The sequence below is a fragment of the Sciurus vulgaris genome, assembly GCF_902686455.1.
Source record: "Sciurus vulgaris genome assembly, chromosome: 4".
NCBI classification, from domain to species: domain Eukaryota; kingdom Metazoa; phylum Chordata; class Mammalia; order Rodentia; family Sciuridae; genus Sciurus; species Sciurus vulgaris.
Window position 1 is genome coordinate 166752429 of NC_136464.1, and position 20488 is coordinate 166772916.

Below are 20488 nucleotides of genomic sequence, written 5' to 3' on the forward strand. Positions count from 1 at the left end.
TTATTATATCCAGTCTCCTGTGTCCCTGATCTGCTTTAAATGTACAGTTTTATGTTCCTTTAAAGTTCCCCCCCCTCCTTTTTTTTTTTTTTTTTTTTTCTTTCACCCACCTTGCCAGGAAGCTGGCAGTCTGCTTTGTTTTTGGTTTCACGCCATGCAGCAGCCAGGAACATGACCTCCTCTATTCCGCCATGTTGGTTCTCTCTCAGTTCAACCCATGCCCTATTGATTTGACTTCCACGTTGGATGAACGATTTGTTATAGCTACCGATATACAACTGTCAAAGTGTTTCTTTGGCCCTTCCAGCTGAAAGTCATCTGCTTCTGATAGATACTGCTAATAGGTATAAAACGAAAAGAGCATTCTCCAAATCAATAATAGCATACCATTTGCCATTAGGTATGTTTATTTGATCTAGAAATACATTCTCTTCCAATTGACTTCAGAGATAGTCAACACTTTATATTTAAAATAATCCATTTATAATTTGAATATGGAGTGTGGGCCCAAAGACTTATGTATTGAAGGCTTGGTTCCCAGTGCAGCAATGTTCACAGCTGAGGCTTTTACAAAATAAGTGTGTCATGAGAACTCTAACTTCATTAATACATTAGTTAATTTAATGGATTAATAATATTAATGGACTACAGGGAGGTGATGGAAACTGTAAAAGGTGGAAACTCATTGGAGAAAGTAAGTCACTGGGGGAAGGCTCTGAAAGACTGTTTCTTGTGTTGGTCCCTTTTTCTGTCTCTCCACTTTGGCTTGTCGCAAACCTTTATTCCATATGCCTGATTCCTCACATGCTCCTTGGTCTTCATAGATACAAGTTTGAGAAAATCATGTAAAATTTTCATGTCCATTACACGTCCTCATGAGTCTCAGGTCTCAAAGGGAACAAAGAAAAAGGGAATAGAACTTAAGGAGAATCAATAACCCTTTGCAAGGAAGTCAACTTTAATTCAGACCATTGTATATTCTTTAAACAAAGGGAAAAATTTTACCAAATGGGGGTAAAAGATTTCTCCTCCTGGTAAAGAAGCCTGTTGTGTTATAATCTGCTCATTTGCCTTCATCTTAACCTTCTGTAATCAATTCTGCTACTTTAATAATATTATAAATCCTAATAATTTGAGAATTCAATTTGTGCTATAATTCAAGTAGCTTCAGGATTTATTCTTCGGCTTGATTTAAAGAAACCATAGTACCGCAGCTACCAGAGATAAGGATTTAGTTAAGGCAGCCATAGACTGTTTCATAGTCCCTATAACTAACACTGGAATTTAAAACCCTGAAGTCAGATTTTCATTGTTTTCGGTTCTTCAGTGCAGTTAGAGGCAATCAATCCACAGAATGTGTCTCATTTCATTGAAAAGGTTTGAAGGAAAAGAATCTTGGTAGCTCAAAACTTTTCCCTACGGATATTTTATTGCAATTAGTCCCAGGTGATTGCCTGAGTAAACATTTTGGTACTGTATGTCCCTTTAGAAAGGTGGTCAATAATAAAATCTTTAAATTAGATTACAGAAGCAACCCCAAGGAACTAGGAACTAATTTTCAGCACTTACACATTAGTATTTTATTTTCTGGAATTACCTTTGGTATTAAAATCTTTGTTAACCAGTGTTCAGCCCCCAAAGCATAACCACTGAACAGAAGTGAAGGACTTATTTAAAGGTGTTCTCTTTATGTTTGATGATGGAACTTGAGATGGTTAGGGCAGCATTCAGGAAGAAAGACTTTATACTCTGTTTATTTTGTTGTTGTTAATAACTTTATCAAGAGAAGTATGATTCTCACTTTTTAAATATCCCATGTGCAATTATTTTATACTCATTTTGTAAATCATTCCTCTGTTTCAAATTATCTGGGATATATTCATTTTAGGAAAAAAAAATTAATTCTCTTATTTCCTTTCGTATTTGCTTTTACCTCTTTGCTAAGCTTGAGTTGAATTCCTTTTCTGCCGTCTTTGTCTCTTTCCTCCCTTAGGCATGTTTACTAGTTTTCCAGATGTCTCCATGCAGGTTAAGTGGTCTGCAATCCTGAAGAAACTATTTCATTCTTAACTCAAAGTCTCTGCTCTGTGGAAATGTGGAGAGCATCACACATTCTTTTTTTTTTTTTTTTTTTTATTGTAAACAAATGGGATACATGTTGTTTCTCTGTTTGTACATGGCGTAAAGGCATACCATTTGTGTAATCATAAATTTACATAGAGCAATGTTGTTTGATTCATTCTGTTATTTTTTCCCTTCCCCCCACCCCTCCCACCCCTCTTTACCCTCTATACAGTAGTTCCTTCCTCCATACTTGCCCCCCTCCCTAACCCTAACTCTAACCCTTCCCTCCCCCCCATTATGTGTCATCCTCCACTTATTAGCGATATCATTCGTCCTTTGGCTTTTTGAGATTGGCTTATCTCACTTAGCATGATATTCTCCAATTTCATCCATTTGCCTGCAAATGTCATAATTTTATCATTCTTTATGGCTGAGTAATATTCCATAGTATATATATACCACAGTTTCTTTATCCACTCATCAATTGAAGGGCATCTAGGTTGGTTCCACAGTCTGGCTATTGTGAATTGAGCAGCTATGAACATTGATGTGGCTGTATTTCTGTAGTATGCAGATTTTAAGTCCTTTGGGTATAGGCCAAGGAGTGGGATAGCTGGGTCAAATGGTGGTTCCATTCCAAGTTTTCTAAGGAATCTCCACACTGCTTTCCATAGTGGCTGCACTAATTTGCAGCCCCACCAGCAGTGTATGAGTGTACCTTTCTCCCCCCATTCACAATAGCCTCAAAAAAAAATAAAATACTTGGGAATCAATCTCACAAAAGAGGTGAAAGACCTCTACAATGAGAACTATACAACACTAAAGAAAGAAATTAAAGAACACCTTAGAAGATGGAAGGATCTTCCATGTTCTTGGATAGGAAGAATTAATATTGTCAAAATGGCCATACTACCTAAAGTGCTATACAAATTCAATGCAATTCCAATTAAAATCCCAATTGTGTACCTTACAGAAATAGAGCAAGCAATTATGAAATTCATCTGGAAGAATAAGAAACCCAGAATAGCTAAAGCAATCCTTAGCAGGAAGAGTGAAACAGGGGGTATTGCAATACCAGATCTTCAACTCTACTACAAAGCAATAGTAACAAAAACGGCATGGTACTGGTACCAAAATAGAAAGGTAGATCAATGGTACAGAATAGAGGACACGGACACAAACCCAAATAAATACAATTTTCTCATACTAGACAAAGGGGCCAAAAATATGCAATGGAGAAAAGATAGCCTCTTCAACAAATGGTGCTGGGAGAATTGGAAATCCATATGCAACAGAATGAAACTAAACCCATATCTCTCACCATGCACGAAACTAAACTCAAAATGGATTAAGGACCTCGGAATCAGACCAGAGACCCTGCATCTTATAGAAGAAAAAGTAGGTCCAAATCTTCACCTTGTTGGTCTAGGACCAGACTTCCTTAACAGGACTCCCATAGCACAAGAAATAAAAGCTAGAATCAACCACTGGGATAGATTCAAACTAAAAAGCTTTCTCTCAGCAAAGGAAACTATCAGCAATGCGAAGAAAGAGCCTACAGAGTGGGAGAATATCTTTGCCAATCATACTTCAGATAGAGCACTAATCTCCAGAATCTATAAAGAACTCAAAAAACTCTACTCCAAGAATTCAAATAGTCCAGTCAACAAATGGGCTAAGGAAATGAATAGACACTTCACAGAAGAAGATCTACAAGCAATCAACAAACATATGGAAAAATGTTCAACATCTCTAGTAATAAGAGAAATGCAAATCAAAACCACCCTAAGATTCCATCTCACCCCAATTAGAATGGCGATTATCAAGAATACGAGCAACAACAGGTGTTGGGAGCATCACACATTCTGTCAACACCTCTACAAGTTTTCTGTGCTCCTTCCAGAATTCTTGATGTGCTTTGCTGAGTTGTGTATTGTGTGTTTATGTGTGTTGAGGGGGGATTTTATTTTTATATAAACACATCCCCAAACATTCAGTCCATGTTGCCATTTCTTCATGTGAACTTTCATATGAAATTTCATTTCATGGGATAGCAAGCTTGCCCACCATCCTCCAGGCACTGAGAGAAAGCTGGTTTCCTAACTGGCCCCCTCATGAGACACTTTCATCTGTGTGATGAGTTAAGTCAAAGACAGCAGTGTTTCTACCAGTGTTAGATAAAATGTGACCATCATTTCGAAATATTTTAAAACTTTGATTTAGAATTTAGTAGGACATAAATAAATTTTCAAGAGACTTACCTATGATTTTGTTAACTTGAAGTTTTTTATGAGAAAGTTTCAGAGCTAAAAGAATATAGAGTATTATTTCAATAAGTTTGCTTATTAAGGGAAGTAAAAATCTAGTGTTGATGTAAAGAGGAAAAGTGGTTAAAAGACTGAGTTTAGAAGACCAGGAGGATTAAATAATACTATAAGAAGAGAGAAAAGAGACATTGAACAAAGCAAGCGCCATTTACCGAAATCTTACCATGTGTCAGAATGTTAAATTTTTAAAAAATTATCAATATAATCTTCATCTTACTGATCATTACTACCTTCATCATTATTATTCTTATTTCATAGTTGACAACCATGAGTAAATAAGGAATTATATAATTAGTCCAAGGTCACACAACTAATACCACTAACATAGGTAGAGAGTATTAGACTTCAGAGTACCTGAAATTTTCATAATGCCTCCTACACAGGAGAACAGAGGTGAACCAACTATCATTTGCTTCATAGAGACACTCATTTTTATCACTCACATACATGTTACATACATAACAGGGCCGACTGGCCACTCATCAAGGTCAACTAAAGTAGAAAGAGTGTGGGGCAGGATGCTGAATCAAGGTTCTATAACAGTTTTACATTCAGCAGCTCAAAGGAGGTAACAATCTCATTCTTAAAAATATGTAAGGAAGAAGGCCAGTTCAAATAAAAGAGGGAGTAAGAATTACAGAATTGAAACAGGTCAGGGAAAAATAGCAGACTAATTTCATCTTAATCTCATGACATTTACTCTACAATATATATCAAAATTTCAAAGTTATAACTATGACTGTGTGTGTGTGTGTGCGTGTGTAATGTTAATTTTCTTTTTAAGGGAAGAACGTGAAGGACTTCTCACATGCTTTCTGTGGCAGTCAATCCACTGGCATCAAAGATGCCCTTGAAATAGCTGGGCTGGCTAAGGTGTGAAAAAAAAATGGGTAACAACTTTCAACTAAGGTGTGAAAAACCAGAGTTATATGAAAGTGAGACAGATCCAAGCAAGGAGCTTGAAGGAAAGTACTGAGGGGCAGTGAATCATGGTGGGAAGTCATATAACATAACTCCCTACTAATGAGAATTGAGACGGTCCACCACCCAAGCAGTGGGGCTGCTGTCAGAGATGGGGAAGCTCAACGTGAACAAAACCTCCATGCTGTGAGTGAGGAAAAGAAGTACTTTTTAAAAGAGGTACTGTGAGCCATGATCAGTGATTATGAAGCCTACTGTCAGTTTCTCTATCTATCTATACATCTAAAGAGGGAGCGAACAAAGCAAATGTTATGATACACTGAAGACACTTCTGTTATATTTAAGAATTAATTACTAATGAACAAGTTAAAATTAGTACCATTTGAAAAAATATAATCTTAGCTTTTTATTACCTTTCTCTACAGGCTATCATATTTGGATATCCATATCTCACTGATCCTTTTGATAAGTTTTCTTTAGAATAAAAAATGTGTTTAAATTCTTATATATATATATATATATACACACACATATATATGAATCTGTCACCTGAAATGTATATGCTTGATATACATAATTATATATCAATATATATACACATATGTATGTATCAATGATATATGTGCATCTGTAGTTATATACTCTTTATATATTATTTTTTACCTCAGAAGTAATTCAATAAAATCCGTTCCCGCTTCATTTTATGACTACACATTTCCAGTCTTATTCTTTGTATCTCTGTCTGCCTGCTTATTCTCATGTTTTCATCAACTATGAAAAGATTTCTGAGTTCAAATTTTAGTGTATACTTTGGTAACTATGCCCTAAATATCTAAAAATACATAGATGACTTTTATAACAAATGTGAATCCCATGTCTTACCAAGTCATCCTTGGTTCCTCTTTTAATCAAATCCAGAGTTCATGCCTGTTTCTTTGTACACAAGTGAGGCATGAATATAACTGTCTGGAGAAATATCTCCCAGTGCTTGACCTGGGTAGCCTCTCTCCTTCTAGAGACACGTAGGTCTCCATCTATGGTCTTTCAGAAATGTTTCTTTTTATTTCGATTACACTCCCTGAAGCTGAGTGCTGACCACAATACTACTGCTTCTCACTGAACTGCAAGGCTGGATTCCTACCCATATGCTTCTCTAGGTCAAGTTTGTCCCATGTCCCTGGAACTTTGTCACCAAGCTACTTGAAATGTTACTTTTTGTCTTTGAACAGGACACTCAATGAGACTTAAGAACTTACTGTCTCTCCTTACACATCTGTGGCTTCTCCTCATTTCTCTTTTTCCCATGGAAGAGCTGAAGTCTTTTCTAAGAAACCTTAAGATCCTACAGCAACATATCTTTGGCCCACAATCTCAAGACCTTCTCTAAGTTTTTGATTTTCCTCTGTTCCTTTTTTCTGAAAGCTAGCGATATTTCTTCTGCTGCTTCAATTATTTATTTTTAAAATGTTTTTGCATTTTATCTACTACATTTAAATTGTTTTGTGGATTATTCAAATTATTTATGATATGGTTTGGATTTTTAGAGCATTTAAAACAATAAGAAAACATTTGGTTGTCATCAAAGCAGTCAAGTAGCATTTTATTATAAATACAATAGATATTATTAGGTTCCAATTTTTGTTATTGTTATTTTTGATGTTATCAAATGCACTAAATACTCATATAGACATAATTATCACATAAGCTGAAGAAAATATTTTTATCTAGTTTCTTCTTTTATGCCATTTTTAAGTAAGAAGGTAAAATTTTTTGAAAAATGGCATCATTTATGTATATAATTCAAGATTTTGTAGATCACTCAATATGCCAAAAACAAAATCAAAAAAACTTACAGTATATATTAGTCCTCTTACTATTCCAAGATTCTAATACTATCCCTACATAGATAAAATTACTATTACCTTCTTCAAAATCTAAATTTTCTTTTATGAAACAGTTCCACATCTGTGAATTTAAACTGAGAGCTTAATCCACAACACTGCCATCCACTACTATAAATGTATGCCATGGGAGACATTTAAAGTAGACATTGTCTTGTTTTTATTTTACTTGTGGCACTGGAGATTAAACGGAGTGTCACTTTATCATGGAGTCACACCCCCAGTCCTTCTATTTCTTTTCTTTTTTTTTTTTAATTTTGAAACAGGGTCTCGCTAAGTTGCCCAGGTTGGCCTGGATCCTGCCTTTCTCCTGTGTCAGCAAACCAGGTAGTTGGCACCATAGGTGTACATCAATCAACACAATTGACTTAAAATATGCATTGTTTATAATTCTTATCTGTTGTTTGAAAATACAAGAAATTAAAAACAAACCTAAAATCTAATGGAATAGTACAGGTAAATTTTTATTATGCAACATAATGAGACAATATACATGAATTAGAACTATTATTTAGGAGAATATTTAATGAAGGGTACAGTAATTACAGATATAAAACTATAGCAAAAAGATTGCTTCTGTTTAGTCAAGGCTTTCTGGGGAAAATTTTACAAAATTTGGTAAAAATTGTGTCTAAAAGTTAAATTATGACTGCCTAGATAGCTAAAAGACCAGAGAGTTTTAGCTCCCTAAAGGTACACGTTTACATTCCAACGAAGGATAAGACCTGGGACTTTGAAGACACCACTGACTTGTAAAGCTGAAGAAAAGTTTTCTAGTTTCCTGGAGGATGTGGTTGTTTGTATTGGGAAGATAACAAGTCTGGATCCTTTCCCTTTGGCATTTCCAGGAGAACTGTTGACACTAAGAAGTAGAAGATTTCTTACTCAGGAGGAGAGAACAAGTAACTGATTTCATTCTTTGTTACTTCCTTGCATAGTGTTGACACCAATATATTCAAGATTTTATCCGGTTCTCGTTAAGGTAGACAAGGGATGATTCCTGGGTCAAAATGATGCTGACATAGTGATTACAATAGATAAAGAACAATAATATGCTCTGTTCCATAACCCTCATGTCACTATTTAGGATGGCATTATTAAGTATAGATATTAAAACCCAGGATGTACTACTAGTAAATGAAAACCTTCTTTTACAGAAAGAATGATGCCTGTTTCAGTGCTTTTGCTTCTTTAACCACAATGAATTTAATCAGCATCTATACAGAAAAAAAAAATTACTCTGGTACTCATTTCTTACATTTTGAAAAGTTGTTTTAAAAATAAAATTTACCACAATGTAATTTATATATTAAAACACATTCATTTACCTAAAAAACCTTGTATGAATGCAATTATATAAATGTAGTTCGTGGTGTCTTTTTTTTCCACTTAGCATGATGCATTTGAGGTTCATTTCACTTGTTTGTTTTGTGTTTTGCATATCAGTAACTTGTGTATTATATAAGCAGCAATTTTTACTTTTTGATTGCTGAGAAGTATTCCATTATATGGATATACCACCATTTGCTTGTTCAGTAACTTGTTGATTAACATTTGTCTTATATCTTTTAAAGAAATCACTGAATATTCCTGTTAATGTCTTTGTGTGAACACATGTCTTTGTATTTCTAGAAAAAAATACGTAAGTACATTACTTCTAGGTCATTTGTTGAGTTTATTTTTATGTAGTTTGAAATTGTCAAATTATTTTCCAAATGAGTTTTACCATTGTACATCCATCCAGCTACATATGAGCATCTTAGCCAGTTTTTTCTAATTTTAGCATTCCTAACAGGTGTGAAGTGGTATATCCTGATGGATTTAATTTTTACATACCTGATAAACAATGATGTTGAGCACCTTTCTATGTTTTTATTAGCAATTGTATTTCCTTTGGTAAAATATCTCTTCAAATCTTTTCCCTGGTACTGAATTAGATTTTAAGAAATGTTTCCTTTTGAGTTGTAAGTTTTTTTTAAAAAAAAAATTTATATAGCAAATTTTTCAAATATATGAACTGGAAATATATTTTCCCAATACTTTCTTTCTTTTCTTTTCTTTTTTTTTTTTTTGTTTGTCCTTTCATTTCTATAGTGATGCTTTCTGGTTGGTTTTTAAGTTTGGTAAAGTACAATTATTTTTTTCAAATAGCTCATTTTTCTGTTATATATAAGTAAGGTTTATCTACCCTTAGGTCATGAAAATATTCATCCATGTTTTACTTAAGAGGTTTTATAGTTTAATATTTTATGTCAATTTATGATTCATCCAAATATGATCCCTTTCTAGGTAGCTTTTATGCAAGATTTAAAGTAACTTTATAGATTCATGTTTTCTATCATTTTTCCAACTTTAGTTTTTTAAATATTATTCTTTCTGCAATGAATTTCCTCTTCACATTGTCAAAGACCAACTTAGAGTGTACATGTGGGTCTATATAGGACCATGTAATATATTTTACTATTCTACACACTACAACACATGAAGATTCACACTAAACACTGACACCAGATGGTATAATCCTTTAAAGATTTTTTTCAAACTTATTTTTTCTATTCTAGATCCTTTGAACATTTTAAATAAATGTTATTATTTTATCAATTTCATTAAAACTATAATTTTGATAATGGTAGTATAGAAAGTATAAACAATTTGGTGAGAATTACAAGATTCCTCTGTTAAAATTAGTAATCCACAAACAGGTTCTATCTCTTCATTTATTTAAGTCCACTTTAATTTCTTTTCTCTCCCCTTTAGTGGATTTCTTAAAATTTTCAACATTATCATAATTTTGTCTTTCTTTCCAATCTATAATCAATTTTACTTTCTTTCTAGCCAGGACCTTAAATAAATTATTGAGTGGAAGTGAATTGTATACATATATGCCACTTACCAGTATGGCTATTTTATCTTGAAAATAAATTTAATTTGTCCATACCAGATATTCAAAATTTTGAATTAAATAAACCCAAATTTATTTCCTTCTGAATGTCTTCTAAAAGCAGATATATGAAAACATATGTTCAAAATTGCTTTTGTCAACTATGGGATGGTTTGTAAAAATAACATAGTTTGCATTTTGAGAATTATATCCAATCATTCATAGTTTAAGTACCATGGGCTTGGAAGCCTGTTTTGTCTTCTTGTTCATTAATTAAGAAATGTGCTAACACTAATTGATGAGTATAAAATTGAATGTATTTTGTATTTTTAAAAAATCTATTTTTTTAGAGAATCTTAACAGCAAATTTTTCATTCCCTTTTTGGGATGTTCTGAAAGCAGGTAATTTGACTCTATTGCTCCAAAAGCTAAAATTTGAAGCGTTTTTGAGTGAGTGGCCTCTGACATAACCCAACTAAGATTGTGAAAGAATACCCTTTATGACCTTTCGAAAAGGAGCAAAAACTAAGGGACAGTACATCTTATACCTGATGTTTTTCAAATAAAGACCTTTGTCATAATGCCTTTGTTGTGTTACATTGTGTTCTTATGTGTAGAATCCTCAGTTTTACTTTAGATGTCTGTGAAACTTCAGATATATCCATGAATTAATATAATTATTTCTTAAAAAAATTATACTTATCTATTATTAATATTTCGTCACTACACAGTCTAAAAATAAAAAGAATAATAACAGTGTTTCTCCATATTAGTAGACATTTTTTCTATACATATTATAATATTTATCTCAAAATTGTTTTAACAATTTTGAAAAACAGTTGTACCTCATTTGTGTATGATGAATCAAATTAAGGATTAATAAATGAAAAATGATGTCAAATTTTTAACTGATTTTTTTATATTTTAATCATATTTGTTCAAAAAAGTGTTAGTAATCAATGTACTTATTTCATTTTTAGTAATACTAATATGATACACATTTAATTTTTCTGAATTTCATTGAGCATCAGACCCATTCAAACATATTTTTGAATGGTGATGGGTATTTTTTTTTTATTAAAAATCATAAATTTATATAGGGCAATGTTGTTTGATTCAGTCTGTTATTTTTTCCCTTCCCCCCACCCCTTCCACCCCTCTTTTCCCTCTATACAGTCCTTCCTTCCTCCATTCTTACCATCCTCCTTATCCCTAACCCTAAACCTAACCCTAACCCTAACGCTAACACCTACTACCGCCCATTATATGTCCTCATCCGCTTATCAGCGAGATCATTCATCCTTTAGTTTTTTTGAGATTGGCTTATCTCACTTAGCATGATATTCTCCAATTTCATCCATTTGCCTGAAAATACCATAATTTTATCATTCTTCATGGCAGAGTAATATTCCATTGTATATATATATATATATATATATATATATATGCCACAGTTTCTTTATCCATTCATTAACTGAAGGGCATCTAGGTTGGTTCCACAATCTGGCTATGGTGAATTGAGCAGCTATGAACATTGATGTGGCTGTATCTCTGTAGTATGCTGATTTTAAATCCTTTGGGTATAGGCCAAGGAGTGGGATAGCTGGGTCAAATGGTTGTTCCATTCCAAGCTTTCTAAGGAATCTCCATACTGCTTTCCAGAGTGGCTTCACTAATTTGCAAACCCACCAGCAATGTATAAGTGTACCTTTTTCCCCACATCCTCGCCCACACCTATTGTTGCTTGTGTTCTTGATCATCACCATTCTAATTGGGGTGAGATGGAATCTTAGGGTAGTTTTGATTTGCATTTCTCTTATTACTAGAGATGTTGAACATTTTTTCATATATGTGTTGATTGCTTGTACATCTTCTTCTGTGAAGTGTCTGTTCATTTCCTTAGCCCATTTGTTGATTGGATTATTTGTATTCTTGGTGTAGAGGTTTTTGAGTTCTTTATAGATTTTGGAAATTAGCACTCTATCTGCAGTATGAGTGGCAAAGATTTTCTCCCACTCTGTAGGCTCTCTCTTCACATTGCTGATAGTTTCCTTTGCTGAGAGAAAGCTTTTTAGTTTGAATCTATCCCAGTTGTTGATTCTTGCTTTTATTTCTTGGGCTATGGGAGTCCTCTTAAGGAAGTCTGATCCTAAGCCAACAAGTTGAAGGTTTGGACCTACTTTTTCTTCTATAAGATGCAGGGTCTCTGGTCTGATTCTGAGGTCCTTGATCCATTTTTAGTTGAGTTTTGTGCAGGGTGAGAGATAGGGGTTTAATTTCATTCTGGTGCATATGGTTTTCCAGTTTTCCCAGCACCATTTGTTGAAGAGGCTATCTTTTCTCCATTGCATATTTTTGGCAACTTTGTCTACTATGAGAAAATTGTATTTATTTGGGTTTGTGTTCATGTCCTCTATTCTGTACCATTGATCTACCTGTCTATTATGGTACCAATACCATGCCATTTTTGTTACTATTGCTTTGTAATAGAGTTGAAGATCTGGTATTGCAATACCGCCTGCTTCACTCTTTCTACTGAGGATTGCTTTAGCTATTCTGGGTATCTTATTCTTCCAGGTGAATTTTATAATTGCTTGCTCTATTTCTGTAAGGTACGTCATTGGGATTTTAATAGGAATTGCACTGAATCTGTATAGCACTTTTGGTAATATGGCCATTTCGACAATATTAATTCTGCTTCCCAAGATCATGGGAGATCTTTCCGTGTTCTAAGGTTTTCTTTAAGTTCTTTTTTTAGTGTTCTCTAGTTCTCATTGTAGAGGTCTTTCACCTCTTTCGTGAGATTGATTCCCAAGTATTTTATTTTTTTTGATGCTATTGTGAATGGGGTAGTTTTCCTAATTTCTCTTTCTGAAGATTCATCACTTATGTATAAAAATGCATTGGATTTATGAGCATTGATCTTGTAACCTACTACTTTACTGAATTCACTTATGAGTTCTAAGAGTTTTCTGGTGGGATTTCCAGGTTCCTCTATATATATAATCAGGTCATCAGCGAACAGGGATAGTTTGAGTTCTTCTTTTCCAATTCGTATCCCTTTAATTTCTTTGATTTGTTTAATTGCTCTGGCTAGAGTCTCAAGAATGATGTTGAATAGAAGTGGTGAAAGAGGGCATCACTGCCTTGTTCCAGTTTTTAGGGGGAATGCTTTCAGTTTTTCACCATTTAGAATGATATTGGCCATGGGCTTTGCATAGATGGCCTTTACAATGTTAAGGAATGTTCCCACTACCCCGATTTTTTCTAGTGTTTTGAGCATGAAGGGATGCTGTATTTTATCGAATACTTTTTCTTCATCTATTGAAATAATCATGAGATCCTTAACTTTTAGTCTGTTGATATGGTGAATGATATTTATTGATTTCTGGATGTTGAACCAACCTTGCATCCCTGGGATAAAACCCACTTGATCATGGTGCACTATCGTTTTAATATATTTTTGTATGCGATTTGCTAAAATTTTGTTGAGAATTTTTGCGTTGATGTTCATTAAGGATATTGGTCTGAAATTTTCTTTCCTTGATGTGTCTCTATCTGGTTTAGGTATCAGGGTGATATTGGCTTCATAGAATGAGTTTGGGAGGGTTCCCTCCTCTTCTATTTTATGGAATACTTTGAGAAATATTGGAAAGAGCTCTTCTTTAAAGGTTTTGTAGAACTTGTCTGAGAACCCATCTGGTCCCGGACTTTTCTTTGTTGGTATGCTTTTGATGACCTCTTCTTTTCACGGCTTGAAATTGATTTATTTAAATTGTGCATATCCTCCTCATTTAGTTTAGATAATTCATATGTCTCTAGAAACTTGTTGATGTCTTCGAGGTTTTCTGTTTTGTTGGAGTATAGATTTTCAAAATAGCTACTAATTATGTTTTGTATTTCACTTGTGTCTGTTGTGATATTTCCTTGTTCATTCCGAATTTTAGTAATTTGAGTTTTATCCCTCTTTCTCTTTGTTAGTGTGGCTAGGGTTTTATCAATTTTGTTTATTTTTTCAAAGAACCAACTATTTATTTTGTTAATTTTTCCGATTGTTTCTTTTGTTTCAATTTCGTTGATTTCGGCTCTGATTTTAAGTATTTCCTGTCTTCTACTACTTTTGGTGTTGGTCTGCTCTTCTTTTTCTAGGGATTTGAGCTGCAGTGTTAAGTCGTTTATTTGTTGATTTCTACTTCTTTTGTTGAATGTGCCCCATGAAATAAATCTTCCTGTAAGTACTGCTTTCATAGTGTCCCAGAGATTTTGATATGATGTGTCTTTGTTCTCGTTTACTTCTAAAATTTTTTTTATTTACCTCCTGATGTCTTCTCTTATCCATTCAACATATAATAGTGTATTATTTAATCTCCAGGTATTGGAGAAGTTTCTGTTTTTTATTCTGTCATTTATTTCTAATTTCAATCCATTATGATCTGATAGAGTACAAGGTAGTATCTCTATCTTCTTGTATTTGCTAATAGTAGCTTTGTGGCATGAAACAAGGTATTTTTAGAGAAGGATCCATGTGCTGCTGAGAAGAAAGTGTATTCGTTCTTTGTTGGATGGCATATTCTATATAAGTCAGTTAAGTCTAAATTGTTGATTGTGTTACTGAGGTCTATGGTTTCTTTATTCAATTTTTGTTCGGACGATCTGTCCAGCAGTGAGAGAGGTGTGTTAAAATCGCCTAGTGTTATTGTGTTGTGGTCTATTTGATTTCTGGAATTGAGAAGGATTTGTTTGACATACATGGATGAGCCAATGTTCAGGGCATAGATATTTATGATTGTTATGTCTTGCTGATTTATGCTTCTGTTAAGCAGTATGTAATGTCCTTCTTTATCCCTTCTGACTAGTTTTGGCTTGAAGTCCACATTATCTGAAATGAGTATGGATACTCCAGCTTTTTTACTGTATCCGTGTGCATGGTATGTTTTTCCCATCCTTTCACCTTTAGTCTATGAGTATCTCTTTCTATGAGATGAGTCTCTTGCAGGCAGCATATTGTTGCATTTTTATTTTTAATCAAATCTGCCAGTCTTTATCTTTTGATTGATGAGTTCAGGCCATTAACATTCAGGATTATTATTGTGATATGATTTGTATTCCCAGTCATTTGACTCATTTCTGTTTTTTTGACATGACTTGGTTTCTCCTTTATTTGGTTATTCCTTTAGTCTAGTTCCTCCTGTTGCTGATTTGCATCATTGTTTTTCATCTCTTCCTCATGGAATATTTTGCTGAGAATGTTCTGTAATGCCGGCTCTGTGTGAAAAGGCTCTCACCGCGGGGCCTGCTCCGAGAAGCTGGCCGTGTGGGAGGAGCCCATCGCTGGAGTGCTCAGGGCTCCCTGGTGGAGACTCTAGCTTCCCTGTCCTACTTTAATAAGCCACCTGAATCTGGGCCTGCCACCCGGGCCGAACTTCACTGGGTGGGGGAGACTCACCCTGTGGTTCTATTTTAGTCAGAGTCTCTCAATGCCTCCCCTTCTTGAATCCTGGGTTCTGGAGTGACTGGAGTTGCAGTCACCCTCTAGTCCGCCATCTTGAATCGCCCCGTGGAAAAAGCCTGTGGCCGGAGGGGTGCTGGGCCGCCTAGAGAGGTCTCTGGTTGCCCTGCCCTGGTCCCAGAGGCTGCTTGTGGGTTGGAGGTCTCCGCTGACTTGGGAACTTATTGCTGGCTCTGTGTAGAAAGGCTCTCACTGGGCGGTCTGCTCCGAGAAGCTAGCCTAGAAAGGCACTTCCCGCCGGAGGGAGCCGGGCTGCTTGGGGAAGTCCCTGGCTGCCCTGTCCTGGTCTCTGATGCAACCTGTGGGCATGCCGGAGTTCGCAGCACTCTGGCTCAGGGACTTGGAGCTGGTTGTGTGCATAAAGGCTCTCACTGGGGGGCCTGCTTTGAGAAGCTGGAGAATCTGGCCCTGTGGGAGGAGCCCACTGCCGGAGTGCTCAGGGCTGCCTGGGGGAGACTCTAGCTTCCCTGCCCTACTCTAATAAGCCTCCCGAATCCAGGCCTGCTACCCGGCCGAGCTTCACCCGGTGTGGGAGACTCACCCCATGGTTCTATTTTAGTCCGAGTCTCTCAAAGCCTCCCCTTCTTGAATCCTGGGTTCTGGAGCAACTGGAGATGCAGTCACCCTCTAGTCCGCCATCTTGGATCCAGTGATGGGTATTTTTTATGCTGAGTTTAGCTTTCCATTTGTGAAGACAATTCCTTCATTCTTTCAATCACTTAATTCCACATTTACATCAAGCATGATAATTCACCATGTGCTATACAGTATGAGTCATTGCAGAGAACCTTATTTCTCACAAGACAGCATCTAATGGCCTGCAAACAAGCTATGGCTGATGTAATAATTTATAATTCAAGAAAATGATGCTTAAGCTATAAAACCAAAGTATGTAACTGAATATCAAATTAACATTAGACAAAATGAATGATTTCTATGAACAAAATTATTACAGATTAGAATTAGTTGAGAATAATTTGTGGAAAAGTTAAGTTGGATAAAACTTAGATAAATAGGTCATAAATAAAGAATAAAATTAAGGATGGACCTGGTTATTAGACATTTAGTCTAGAGTAGTAGAAAACAACATGTACAACTAGAGGAAAACAGTTATACCCCATTTGTGTACGATGAATCAAAATAAATAATTTAAATAAAAAATAAAGTATTAGAAAACAAATGTTTCACCATCTAGTCACTTACTAGTCATTTAGTACAGAAAACCATCTGTTGTGTGTCTTTATGATATGGAAATACAGTAGGAATATTGGTGCATTCTGCCATGCTGGAGACCAAAGCTAGTGTCCACAATGCTTGTGGTGATAGACTGGTGGAAAGGAGGTATGGGTAAGAATTAAAAGTGGATTATGAAAGAAGGGATGAAGCATATGTAGACAAATCCTGATTTCTTTTCCAATCCCTTGGCCATTGCAGCTTGAGAAGAGCCATAAATAACACGTAATGGAATAGGAACAGGTATAAGTGTTCCAATAAGAATTTATTGGAATTGAAACTTGAATTTTGCATAATTTTAAAATATGATGTATATTCTTCTCTTAAAATTTTGCTTCATTTAGAACTAAAAGTCATTTTTAGCTTATACATAAATGGACAGTGGGCTACTATTGACTTACTGCCTACTGTTTGCTGGGCCAGTAAGAGTAGTCTATAAAGCAATAAAAAATGACATGCAGCCAGGCACAGTGGCACATAGCTGTGTTCCCAGCTACTCAGTATCCAAGGCAAGAAGATCACAAACTCAAGATCAGCCTAGGCAAATTAGTGAAACCCCGTCTCAACATAAAATCAAAACTCAGGACTGGGAATGCAGCTAAGAGACAGAGCACCCTTGTGTTAAATCCTCAGTCTCTCTCTCTCTCTCTCTCTCTCTCTCACACACACACACACACACACACACACACACACGGCACACACACGGCACAAACACACACACACACACACACACACACACAGGTTATGCAGTTTGCCATTGCTCTCAAATTAGCTGTATATATACATGGTAAATAAAGACAAATTTTATTTGCATATGTAAGTACATAAATCCATAATGTAAAATAAGCTTTAAACATAAAAACCAGTGAATACCAATAATTATAATACAGAAGAAATATATTGATTATAATCAGTCTCCATGAAGTCTATACCTAACTCAATGAAGACTCAAGAAGTTTGTGTTTCACATTCGTATCTTAAAATTATTTATTACTCATACTAACTCAATAATCGTAATTCATGTTATTAGTGTTCTGTCTGACTGGGACATCAATAACCACATCATTCTGAATCACTACAAGACTGAATGTATGAGATTGAGAGACATCTGTGGGCACATTACAACTCCAATGTTTTAAGAGTGAGGTATGAAAGAGTTCTCAGCAAAATAAGTAGTGTGTACACAAGTGAGATTCTTGAAAACTCAGGATCCAAGGGAGAAAAAAGCACCTCACTGAGGATAACAAGTACTGTGTATCTCATGCCATTAGCTGAAAGACAGATGTGGCCATGCTAACAGAACACCAGCTGAAGGCTTCAGGGAGGGCACTGTTCCATAATAAATTGAAGTTGCCTTAAATACCACCCACACCCTACTCTGTTCCCAAAGAATTCTTGCAGTAAATAATGTGATTGTGATTGAAAGCTTGAAAAATAGTATACATTTATGTTCCAACTTACATATGCCAGCATCAAACTTTGTAACTATGGCACCACCAATTATAGGCTCGGATTTTTCTGAATTATTTTTTTAAACCAATATTACTCTATCTCTGCAATGACACCCTTGGGGTACACAGGACTAAGGTGCTCATTACATCAATTTTATTTTTCATTTCTGTACTTACGGACATATATCCTGCTAAAGCAGAAATGTGAATTTAATCAGATGCAATACAGTATCTTTAAAAAAATAGCATGTATCCAACACCTGTCAGCTCATCAATGTTTGGTCTACTACTCTACAAATTACTACATAGATCATTCCTGACACCTAAGCTGAGGTAGAGGATAAAACAGAACTTGTAAATTTTATATGACTCACAAGCAAAACATATTCATAGATGATCTCAGACTTTTTGATTTTGGAACCCCTTCAGACACTTAAATAGTAGTGACAGTGTCAAATAACTTGTGTTTATATCAGATATATTATGCATATATACATGCATAGCATATTAAAACTGGAAAAATTTAAAACAAATGGACACACAACAATACATTCTATAAGTTATCAGAATGATGATGTCACAACAATATTAACATCTGGAAAATGATTGTGCTCTCATAAGACAATGGAGTGGAAAAAGTTGCATAGTATTATTTTTAAAATAGGTTTTGCTTTATGGATGGATGCCTTGAAAGGTTTTTGGGACATTCACAGTATCTTGTACTATACTTGAATTGTTTCAGTAAATACAAAAGCAAAGCAATAATTCCATGTGTGTAAATATTTTTTTTAAGTAAAACTATTATTCTATACTTTCAGGAATGGAGTGAAGAATGGAGTAAGGAACTTCCTTTTCTATCTGGAACTGTAGAAAAAAAAGTAAAATTTCCATTTTTTGTTGATAGAGTCTACAAATTTTCCTTCTACTTATGAGGAATAGAAGACATATTAGAAAAGTCAAAGGAAGTGGGATTTCATGAACTTGAGAGAGATAAGGGTTTCTCCTCTGATCTATGAATGACCCCAGGTGTAAAATCAAGAAATCTGAGTGGGTTGTTGATATATTTGTTTATATATCATTGAATTATTTAAAGTATATCTGAAACATTTAAATATCAGTGATTTTTATGTTAAATTTTATTTTGAAGCAACATTTAATATTTTAATATTGTTAGTCTATTTTCAATATTTTGTTCCAGTTTTTTAGTCTTTTTAAGAATCTGTAAAATACAAAACCCTGGGAGTTTACATATAAGGATGAAATAAGCTAAAATAAATCATGCTATGATTTGATTTGAGTATTGAAATGATCAACTGTTGTGGCAATTAAATATGTGAGTATACATTCAATGTAATTAGAGTAGCATTTTAAAAAATGTAGAATGTGACAAATAGTGGTAAAGCATTCAACTAATATATTCTTGTTCTCTTTCAGAAAGTTTAACAGTCACTGCATGGTTCATTTAAATATACATCAAGCATTCAAAACCATTTGATGAATATTTCAATTGAAATTTTACTTATAAGACAATATTTTGTTTCTTCAGTGCAGCAAATTAAAATATTTGACATAATTTAGTTATTAACTTTAAAGGGAGACATGACAGGAAAACAGAATTTTGTCAATATTTCCTAAAATAGCATTTAATATACTGTTTTCTAACTTACATATTTATATCAGTTAACAATCTATAACATAGCTCTATCAGTGAACACAATCCATCTAACACATATTGTTTCGCTAACATTTTCTCCTTTGTGGAAGTATGATGGCAATATCTATATATAGGAAATTTTTACAAAATTGTTAGTGCTCAATATGGCTCAGTGTGAAAGGAGAGACGGCCTGGGAGCCACAGACACAAGAGAAGTTTATTCCTAACCACAAGGGAACATTTGACTCAAGATGCACCTGCCTCTTTGACAAGAGACAAATTTGAAAGTAATTTCTATTTGGTTGTAAATAATAGTTTATAGAGCCAGAACTTTATGTGTGTGATTTGTTTCATTAAAATTATAATATCAGACCATTAGACATTTTTCCTTTCAAGGATCAATGGGAAGTTTTTACTTACTCTGCTTATATGATAACCGTAGATAGGGAAATCTATGGCTCTGCTATTTCAACAACATCTTTAAAAGCAGATTTCAGGTTAGTCACTTGCCTCTTGTCATATAACTCCTGTAAGGTTTCTAGTTTAT